Source organism: Primulina tabacum, chromosome 8 (genome assembly GCF_025594145.1).
Source record: "Primulina tabacum isolate GXHZ01 chromosome 8, ASM2559414v2, whole genome shotgun sequence".
NCBI lineage: Eukaryota > Viridiplantae > Streptophyta > Magnoliopsida > Lamiales > Gesneriaceae > Primulina > Primulina tabacum.
This window is the reverse complement of record NC_134557.1, coordinates 27,127,619-27,139,082: the sequence shown is the minus strand read 5'-3', so window position 1 is coordinate 27,139,082 and position 11,464 is coordinate 27,127,619.

Here is an 11,464-nt window from a genome sequence, read left to right as displayed (position 1 = left end):
TTATTCCCATGATTCCCAACCTCTTCTAATTTAGTCATCCAATTTGTAGATCCTCCTTGGTAGTTCATCATGAGTCCTTGAAGTGCTTCTTTAAACTTCTTGCTACGTCTTCTCGTTATAGGTCCTTCGGGCAATATCAACGAATTCCATGTTTTCTTTGGTGCTTGATCAACCACGTTTGCATCATTCTCCCCTTCTTGAAAAGGATTTGTCCTCAAATCTTGATCATCTCCTACATAAAACAACGAAAGATCACTAACATTAAAAGTAGAACTGACATTGTACTCACCTGGTAGGTCTAATTTGTAGGCATTGTCGTTAATCTTTTCAAGCACTTGAAATGGTCCATCACCCCTAGGTAAGAGCTTCGAACGTCGTTTTTCTGGAAATCTTTCCTTTCTTAAGTGCAACCATACCCAATCTCCCTTTTCAAAAACCATCTTTTTCCTCCCCTTGTTGGCTTGCTTCGTATATTGTAAATTCTTCTTCTCGATGTTATTCTTGACCTTCTCATGCAAACTTCTAACGAATTCAGCTTTTTTTTGCCATCCATGTTCAATCTTTCACTCACAGGCAAAGACATCAAATCCAAAGGAGTTAAAGGATTAAAACCATAAACAATTTCAAATGGTGAATAATTCGTAGTAGAATGCACGCTAGGGTTATAAGCAAACTCAACAAATGACAAACATTCTTCCCAATTTTTCAAGTTCTTTTTGAGTATAGCACGCAAAAGTGTTCCTAGAGTTCTATTAACAACTTCAGTTTGTCCATCCGTTTGAGGATGACATGTAGTAGAAAACAACAGTTTAGTGCCAAGCTTAGCCCACAAAGTTTTCCAAAAATAACTCAAAAATTTAACATCACGGTCAAATACAATAGTCCTAGGCATACCATGCAACCTAACGACTTCCTTAAAGAACAAATCTGCAATGTGAGATGCATCATCAGTTTTGTGACAAGCAATAAAATGTGTCATCTTAGAAAATCTATCAACAACAACAAATATAGATTCTCTCCCCTTCTTTGTCCTAGGCAACCCCAAAACAAAATCCATAGAAATATCAATCCAAGGTTCACTAGGAACAGGAAGTGGTGTATACAATCCATGTGGTTGTGTTCTAGACTTAGCTTGTCTACAAGTAATGCACTTTTCACAAACACGCTCAACATCACGTTATGGCCAATAAAAATGATCATGCAAACAACTCAAAGTTTTAGCCACACCAAAGTGCCCCATCAAACCACCACCATGTGCCTCCCTCACAAGTAACTCACGAATTGATGACTTAGGAATGCACAATCTATCTTGTAACAACCCTCTCTCATGACATTGAAATTTAAAAAGAAAAACATACGCGGAAGCATTTAAAATTACACGGGAAAGAACAATAAACCATTTACATCAAAAGCATTTTCAAAAATGATTTCACATAAACATTAACTTTTGTAGTATCCCAAAAGAAATTCACAAACTAACATAAGTTTTACCCCATAATTCATTTTACAAAATATGACAATATTTAAACTTCTCATGTTCACCCAAAATAGAATAAAAGTGACATGATCAAAAGTCTTTCCCATTGACTTTTATATGACTTCTTCCCCTTGGACGATCCGCTTCAATTCTTTTTGTCACCTGCATCACATGATATTAACTGGAATGAGATAAAACTCAGTAAGCAGAAAGCTATACGTAACAAGTACATATACATGTGGTTGGTTTGAAATATAGATATCGCAATGACAATAAACAATGAAGCATGGCAATGGACGATAAATCAATAGCAATGAACAATGAATAATACCATCTTAAATGAACAATAGGTAGCAAAGCAATATAGATGGTATTTCATGGCATGAATTAAAGAAAAGAAAATGATAGTTCTGTGACCTGTGACCTGTGGATAGTATCTCTTTGATATATAAATATATCAAAACTGTGAGAGATACTCATAATCATGTGATTGGCCAATGACATGCATGAATTACTATCATTCCTTGGCTTTAATCATCGGAAACTTCATTGGGACATTTTAGCAAACACTTGGTAAGCAACAATAGAGTACTAGCTCCTTATCAATGGATTCAATGATATTCTTGGCTCAATGAACAAATAACAATACATACATCAATAATCTAACAATGGAAGGAGCTAGACATCAATAAACATGGCTTATATACATATATATCATGTGAGCATTAGAAGGGAAAGCTTCTACTTACAACCAATCCAACAATATGGTGGCTATGATAAACTTGAATGATTCCTACAAACATCAACACAATAATAACCAACAATCATCAATATTACTCTAAGAAATTCATCAACACCCTTCAATCATCCAAACCCTACTTAACTCCAAAATAATAGAACCCTTACCTGGTAACTTGAAGGAATAGGTAGAAATCACTAAGAATACAACTAAAATCCTTGCACTTGGTGTAGAGATTGAATGTAACGCCCCAGATTCGACGACTGTCCTCACTATATTAAGACAGGTCTTTCCAGCGTGCTTATGTCCTTACTCACACGCATCCTGGGAAACTTCCCAGGAGGTCACCCATCCCAAAATTGTCCCAAGTCAAGCACGCTTAACTTCGGAGTTTTTATGTAATGAGCTACCGAAAAGAAGATGCACCTTCGTGATATGAGTAGTACAAATCAAATCTTTTAAGCCCTCTTCAACTGTACAGTCCATTACATTGAACAGTCTCAGAATCCCTCTCATTCCCGTGTGGGTCGGTTCATTCATTTTCCCTCCACCTAGAAGCCTGCCAGGAGCCGTTCATTGTCCGTGCAACTGATGGCACCGGCGATCATCCCCCGCCCTCTTCGGCCTCGGGCCTCACATGCCCACCAGTTTCCGCTTGGTTCGTCCCCGAACCACACCGTACTAAGAGAGGTCGTGTAGAACCCGTAAATCAGTCTACGTATAAGCCATGCATAATTCTAGATTTTTAAATTTAATTGACTTCATTGCATGATTATTTTAAATGCATTTCTTTGAAGTTAATTATTTTATTATTTCAGTTCAGTAGTTTGATTTTTAGCATTTCAGTTATTTCAGTGAGGCCGGACCGGAGTTGGAGTTTTGAGATAGAATTTAAGATTCGAGAAATATTTCCAGAAGTTAATTTAGCTAGCAACTAAGTTCATTTAAGTTAGAAAGGGAGGTTTGAGGATTTAATTTAATTATTTGAGGTGATTAAGAAATGAACTCATTTAAGTTATTTAATTAAGGGGTTAGCTCACTAAATTATTTAAAGGATTAGTAAGGCTTTCAAGGATTATTAGTTGACTAGATAACCAACACTTCCCACTCATTTTATTAGCACAATTTCGGCCCCATAGTTGCTAGGCAACTCAATTGCCAACTCATCAACCTTTTGACCATTTCTTTGCATGTAAGTTGTAGGATAATTCTAGGATTTTTGGGAGCACAATTTAATTAATTAATGGACATATCCTAGACTAGAAAACAAGCTAATAATCGGCCACCCCTCCTAGAAGCTTCCAAGAAGATTTGATAGCAAACCACAATTCAAATTTCAAAGGAGAGTGGACTTTATCTTGATTCATTCCTTATATCTTGCACCCTTTCTCCTCACCTTCCTAACCATTTTTCCCCACTCTTTTTTTTCAAAATCTGAGTGAACTTTTTAAGCTGAGAACTGTGGGAATCCAGTAGGAAAATAAGGGAGAGAAATCGAGTACAAGAAAGGTAGAGAAGCTAGCCACTCCGTCTCCTCCGCGCCGAGTCGTCGCATCCTTTCGTTTTTCCATCAAACGAATCAAGGCATGTCTAGATTCTTTCTAAACCTCAATCAAGTCATATTATCATTTATTTTTCAGTACATGATCATGTTTATTCAAGGAAAAATCGAGATCCATGTCAAAACTTTCGAAAACAACACAAGATACGCGATGGTACAGTTGCTGGAATTTTACAGCAAGTTGACTATACGTCGGTTTTGTAACGCCCTAGATTCGACGACTGTCCTCACTGTATCAAGACGAGTCTTTTCAGCGTGCGCTTATGTCCTCACTCACACGCACCCTGGGAAACTTCCCAGGAGGTCACCCATCCCAAAATTGCCCCAAGTCAAGCACGCTTAACTTTGGAGTTCTTATGTGATGAGCTACCAAAAAGAGGATGCACCTTCGTGATATGAGTAGTACAAATCAAATCTTTTAAGCCCTCTTCAACTGTACAGTCCATTACATTGAACAGTCTCGGAATCCCTCTCATTCCCGTGTGGGATCGCTTCATTCATGTTCCCTTCACCTAGAAGCCTGCCGGAGCCGCTCATTGTCCGTGCAACTGATGGCACCTTCGATCACCCCCCGCCCTCTTCGGCCCCGGGCCTCACAGGTCGGCTCTGATACCAACTGTGAAGGCCCGAAAATCCTTGCTTGAAAATCTGAGGAAAATTAAAATTTTTTTTTTTAAATAATTAAAATGTCATATTCATAATTAAACCGATAAACAAAGTTTGATAGTCAAAATGGCAGCGGAAGAAAATATTTGTTTGCGAAATACCAATTTAAGAATATCCAACAACTGATAAAAATTGTTTGAGGAATAAAATAATAAATGCTGAACTGAGGTCCTCGGGTGCCACTACTGCCGACCCAAGCTGGCTCACTGGTCCCCGCCCTCGGCCCTGACCTCATCGGTACCTACAACAATCAAGTCTAGTGAACCTAAAGACTCAGCATGCATATATCGTAGGTAACGAGTAAAATATAATTTGCATGGATAAAATATCATGTCATGAGGCATTCTGAAAATAACTTGTACTGAGCAATTATAATACGTGCATGACTGAATTAAATATCATAGTAAAAATGTTTGCTCCTTGGAGCCCTGTACTGAAATGACTGATAATAATTTTCGGTTGAGATTATGGTCTACGCATGTGGCCCCTGCACTGAACTGAACTGATCGGTAACTGGCTACCGGGGAGTATCAAACTGACTTGAACTGACCGATCACTGGCGACCGGGTGGTACCAAACTGAACTGATCGGTCACTAGCGACCGGGTAAAATAATGCTCCCATAATAGTGAATTGACCACAAGCAATATCGCATAAATCTCAAAAATAAGTATTTTCTATTTTTATGCACGTAATATAATTAAATGGCATAATGAAAAATCCTGTACTAATTTACTAACTGGATTGGATCGTCCCCAGGCTCGCTGCGACCTAAATATGCCATCAAAAAAATATGCAATAGATTTTTCTTGACCAAACTATGCAATTAAGTGTGAAAATGCGACAATTACTACTAACGACTTCGTATTTCATCATGACTCCGAACCAACGCGAACCAACACTGAACCAACGTAACGTCATGATTAAAATACGCTTAAAATTATGAATTTATGCTCCTAAAATGATGAGGGTCGAAATTTAGGTGAAATGGAGGCCAAAACATGAAATGCTCTTTCGAGAGTCAATTTGGCACATCGCACCGTAAATTCTCGTACTACTTCAAAAATGATCCGAATCACAAACGGCCAAAAACATGGCCTTCTAACTCGATGAGGCACTGTTCAGTCCAAGGCCATAGGCTAAAAGCCAACCAAGAACTCGAACGAGCCTCCGAACCGTCACAACAAGTTGCTGTCAAATTCCAGCAGTTGTGCAATCGCGTGTCTTGTGTTGTTTTTGAGACTACCGGCCATTGGGGGCATGAACCACCATCTAGAGACTCTTACCAACATCCCAAGGAATTATTTGAACCATGGCTAAGGGCCCTAGGCCAGCCACAATTCGAATTATTCCAGCAACATCAGAAAAGTTCCACCCGAGAGCACCTTCGCGCGCGTGAGGGGTGTTTTGCTTTGCTTGCTGTCTCGACTCATTCCAGTGGCCATTTGATTGACCATGGGACGATCTAGACATCCAGTGGTAGGGTATGAACCGTGGCTAAGGGCCATAGGCCAACCAAGATCCATACCATTCCACAAAACTTGAAACAACACATGCTGTCAAATGAAGGGGTCGAAGGGGGTGCAGGGCTGTTCTTGCATTTTAATTGAAAACCGATTCACCGTGGACCAAGCCACCAAAAGGGCAACTTAGTCACGTCTTAGACATGCTAGGGAAGGGATCTAACCATGGCTAAAGGCCCTTAGGGTAGCCAAGATCAGATCCTTTTCCTTTGACAGCACACACAGAATTTTCGAAGCACAACAATGGCAACGATGGTGAGTTGCTGTCATCTTCGGTTTCTCTCATGCATGGGGCTGAAATAATGGACCAAAGTTGTCCTAATCCATCCTAAAACATGTCTAGATGTAGCCTTGGGAGCCTGGAACCGAACCAATACCTGAAACTCACAAAACCAATGAAACCGTGAAGCTTGTCATGAAACCGAGATCTGCATGTTTTGGTTTTTCTGAAAATTTTTGCCATGTTTCGGTTTTTGCACATAAAAAATGATCATTTAATGTTAAATAAATGATAATAGGACTTGATTGAGGTTTGAAAGGAATATAGACATGCCTTTGATTTCGTTTGAATGAAAAACGAAAGAATACGACGACTCGGCGCGTAGGAGACGGAGTTGCTTCTCTTGTTTTCTTTCTAGTTTTTCCTCCTTGTTTTAACCCTAGGCTCTCACGGTTTTCAGTGCTGAAGGAGGCTGGAATTTTCCAGATTATGGAGTGGGAGGGAGTCTAGGAAATTAAATGGGAAGATACAAGATAAAGGGAAGGGAAAATATTCTTTCTATCTACTAGTTTGAGTGATAAGGAAAAGAATGATATCAAAGATTTTTCTTCGGGATACTAGAGGTGTATATGGGCGATTTTAAGGTCTAGGTGCAAGGGAGAATTGGTTTAATTAAATCTTGGTAGTGATTTAAAAGTTGGGGAGGATAAATCCATCTAGAAAAGTTAAGGGGATAAATAAAGAATGAGTTGAAAAAAAATCACAATTAAATCTTAAAAAAAAAAAAGGAGCATGGCCGATTTTTATCTAGCTAGGTGGGGTGGGATCTTGCTCAATTAATTATCATGGAAGATTTGTTGTGATAAAACTATTTCCCAATAAAATTGGATAGGGAAGACTATTAATTAAATGGGTTGTCAAATAAACTTTTAAATCAAATCATAGGGGCCGAAAATTATAATAAAAGAGGTGGGGAAAATATTTCTTAAATATTGAACTTTAAATCTTTAGTGTATTATCTACTCATTAAATATTTTAAAGAATTGAGGAATTAATTATTGAACTCAATTTACTACTTATCTCAACTTATTTAAATAATTCCTTAAACCTTCTTTTACAATAAATTTACTCATTATTTATCTTTAAATAAATTTTGGAAAAATGTTTCTTACTAGTAAATTTTATCTCTTTACTCCAACTCCGGTCCGGCCTCACCGAATTAACTGAAAAGAGAAAAATCTAAGCTACTGGATAAAATAATTAACTTCAAAGAAAACACTTAAATACTCATGCAATGAAGTCAATTAAATTTAAAATACTAGAATTATGCATGGCTTATACGCAGTCTAATTACGGGTTCTACAACTCTCCCCCCTTAAAAGAAATTTCGTCCTCGAAATTAGAACTCACCGAATAACTCGGGGTAACGATCTCTCATCTCCGGCTCACTCCCATGTAGCTTCCTCCTCTGAATGGTTGAGCCATCTGACTTTGACTCGCTTAACTAGCTTGTTCCGAAGCTTCTTCTCCTGCCTGTCTAGGATCTGCACTGGCCTCTCCTCATAAAATAGGTTCGGAGTAAGCTGCAACGGGTCAAAGTTCAGGACATGCAAAGGGTTTGCCATGTACTTTCTCAGCATGGAGACGTGGAACACATTGTGTACTCCGGCCAGATTCGGCGGAAGAGCAACACGATAAGCTAGCGTCCCAACTCTGTCAAGGATCTCAAAGGGTCCAATAAATCTCGGGCTGAGCTTCCCTTTCTTCCCAAATCTCATGACACCCTTCATAGGTGCCACTTTCACAAAAACATGATCGCCCACTGCAAACTCTAACTCTCTCCTCCGCTGATCGGCATAACTCTTCTGTCGGCTCTGACCAGTCCTCATCCTATCACGGATCTTGACTACTACATCTGCAGCCTGCTGAACAATCTCTGGACCCAACTCTGCTCTCTCTCCTACTTCATCCCAATGAACAGGAGATCTGCACTTGCGGCCATACAGTGCTTCATACGGAGCCATACCAATAGAAGACTAGAAGCTGTTGTTATAGGTGAACTCTACCAATGGCAAGTTCGACTCCCAACTCCCAGAGAAATCAATGACGCAAGCACGGAGAAGATCCTCCAAAATCTGAATAACTCGCTCTGACTGCCGTTCGGTCTGACGAATGCGCCAGCGATCTTCATGGATCTCATGAATCGCGTATTTCAGCCGTATCTCGATCAGTTTGTGATAGTATTCATAGACGACATTCTCGTCTACTCCAAGAATCAGGAGGATCACAGCAGACATCTGACCACAGTGCTGCAGACCTTGCAGAAGCACAAGTTATTCGCAAAGTTCAGTAAGTGCGAATTCTGGTTAGAGAAGGTGGCGTTCTTTGGCCACATCGTTTCTAGCAGTGGTATTGAGGTAGACCCAGCGAAAGTTGCAGCAGTCAGAGATTGGGTTGTGCCTCAGAATGCATCTGAAATCCGCAGTTTTCTTGGGCTAGCAGGATATTACAGGAAATTCATTTAGGGATTCTCCTCCATTACCGTTCCACTCACATCATTGACAAAGAAGAATGTGAAGTTTGTGTGGAGCGATGAGTGCCAGAAGAGCTTCGATACTTTGAAGCAAGCTCTTATTTCAGCACCAGTTTTGGCCATACCGTCAGGGCCCGGTGAGTTTGTCCTTTATACCGATGCTTCGAAGCTCGGTCTTGGCGCAGTATTGATGCAGCATGGGAAGGTGATAGCATATGCTTCTCGACAGCTGAAAATCCACGAGAAGAATTACCCTACCCATGATCTAGAGTTGGCCGTCCGTAGTTTATGCATTGAAGATTTGGAGGCACTATTTGTATGGAGAGAAGTGCCAGATCTTTACCGACCACAAGAGCCTCAAGTATTTCTTTACGCAGAAGGAGCTGAATATGCGTCAGAGGCGTTGGTTGGAGCTTGTGAAAAACTACGACTGTGACATTAGCTACCACCCGGGTAAAGCTAATGTAATAAATTTTGGAAAAATGTTTTCTTACTAGTAAATTTTATCTCTTTACTCCAACTCCGGTCCGGCCTCACCGAATTAACTGAAAAGAGAAAAATCTAAGCTACTGGATAAAATAATTAACTTCAAAGAAAACACTTAAATACTCATGCAATGAAGTCAATTAAATTTAAAATACTAGAATTATGCATGGCTTATACACAGTCTAATTACGGGTTCTACATTGAAGGAGAGAAAACTAGAAAGAAAATGGCATGAATCGATTTTAAGGAAAAGGGAGAAGGTTAGAATGAAGTAGAAGCCTCTAGAATCATGTTATAAGCCTTCAATCCCTTAAAAACGTGTTTTAAAAAAACAATTTCGCATGTCTAGCGCCGCGGCGCCACTGCGCCTGCTTTACGGCGCTGGGAGCGCCGCGGCGCTGCTAGGCAGCGCCTAGGCGCCAGGGTTACGGCCCTGGCAGCGCTGCGGCGCTGCTAGGCGCTGCCACCTGCACTCCACAACAGTGCTCTGCGCACAGCTCCAACAAAGATCGCTTCCGAAACGACTCTTTCCTTCATAATCTGGAAAAGTGGTGAACAAGAAAGTTGTAGCTCTATGTCTTGGCTTGCATCTCCAATTGGCCACATGTCATTTGAAGGTATGAGTAAAACGTTATGCTCAATCTCCCAACATGTGTCAATACAGAAGCAACGATACACATGACACACTTCGGGCAACTTTTGGCTCGTCTCCCCTAATGATTTGAACAAAACTCAAAACATGAAAGTTATAGCCTTATATCTTATCTTTCCAATGAAAGTGGCCTAACATCAATTGGATCAATATACAAAACATTATGCTAAAGACCACAACTACTGCCACATTTTTCATACCGTTTCTGCGCTTCAATTTCCTATTTGGCTTAAGATCAATTTTCTATTCTACCCATCCACTTCCATAATCATCACCAACTATGAACATGATTCCAAAACAATAACCATAAACAATGACCATATAACAATCATTCCAATAAACATATTTACAACCATCACAATATCCATAACCATAACCAATAATCATTTCCACCATAACCATTAAAATATTTAAAACCATATCTTATCACCATAAATCATAAACAACACTATAAACTATAACATGACAAAAAGGTCGGGATATTATAATCTCCCCTCCTTATAAAAATTTCGTCCCCGAAATTTGCTTACCGTCGAATAAAGTTGGATAACGATGTTTCATCTCCTCTTCCGGTTCCCATGTTGCCTCTTCAATAACATGATTCCTCCAAAGAACTTTGACAAGGCCAATTTATTTATTTCTCAACACTTTAACTTTGCGATCAAGAATTTGAACCGGTATTTCCTCATAGCTTAGGTTAGGCAAAAGATCCAATGAATCATACCGAAGGACATGAGATGGATTAGAAAGGTACTTACGTAGCATAGAAACATGAAATACGTTGTGAACTCGATCAAAGTCCGGTGGCAATGCAAGACGATAGGCTCGGTCTCCAATCTTCTCAAGAATTTCAAATTGCCCAATATATCGAGGACTTAACTTACCTTTCTTGCCAAATCGCATAACTCCTTTGAGAGGAGCTATCTTAATAAATACATGATCACCAACCTCGAATGCTAAAGGTCGTCGTCGAACATCGGCATAACTCTTCTGTCGAGACTGAGCGGTCCTCATTTGTTCTTGGATCAATGCCACAACATTTGCTGTTTGTTGAACCAACTCCGGGCCCAACATCTTCCTTTCACCTACCTCTTCCCAAAACAAAGGAGATCGGCACTTTCTTCCATATAAGGCTTCATAAGGTGCCATGCCTATAGAAGACTGGTAGCTGTTATTATACGTGAACTCCACCAAAGGCAACTTGGAATCCCAACTTCCCGGGAAATCAATCGTACAAGCCCTTAGCATATCTTCGAGAATTTGGATAACCCTTTCTGATTGACCGTCGCTTTGAGGATGGTAGGCGGTACTAAAATCCAATTTCGTTCCCAAGGCTCTATGCAAACTCTTCCAAAATTCTGATGTAAACCTTGGATCACGATCTGAAAACTATCGATACCGGTATTCCATGAAGTTTCACAATTTCCTGAATATAAGCCTCAGCATATTGATTCATAGAATACGTCGTCTTGACAGAAAGAAAATGTGATGACTTGGTCAATCGATCCACGATCACCCAAATAGAATTGAAGCCTTTCTGCGTCTTTGGTAACCCAACAACAAAATCCATAGTTATGTGCTCCCACTTCCATTGCGGTATAGGCAAAG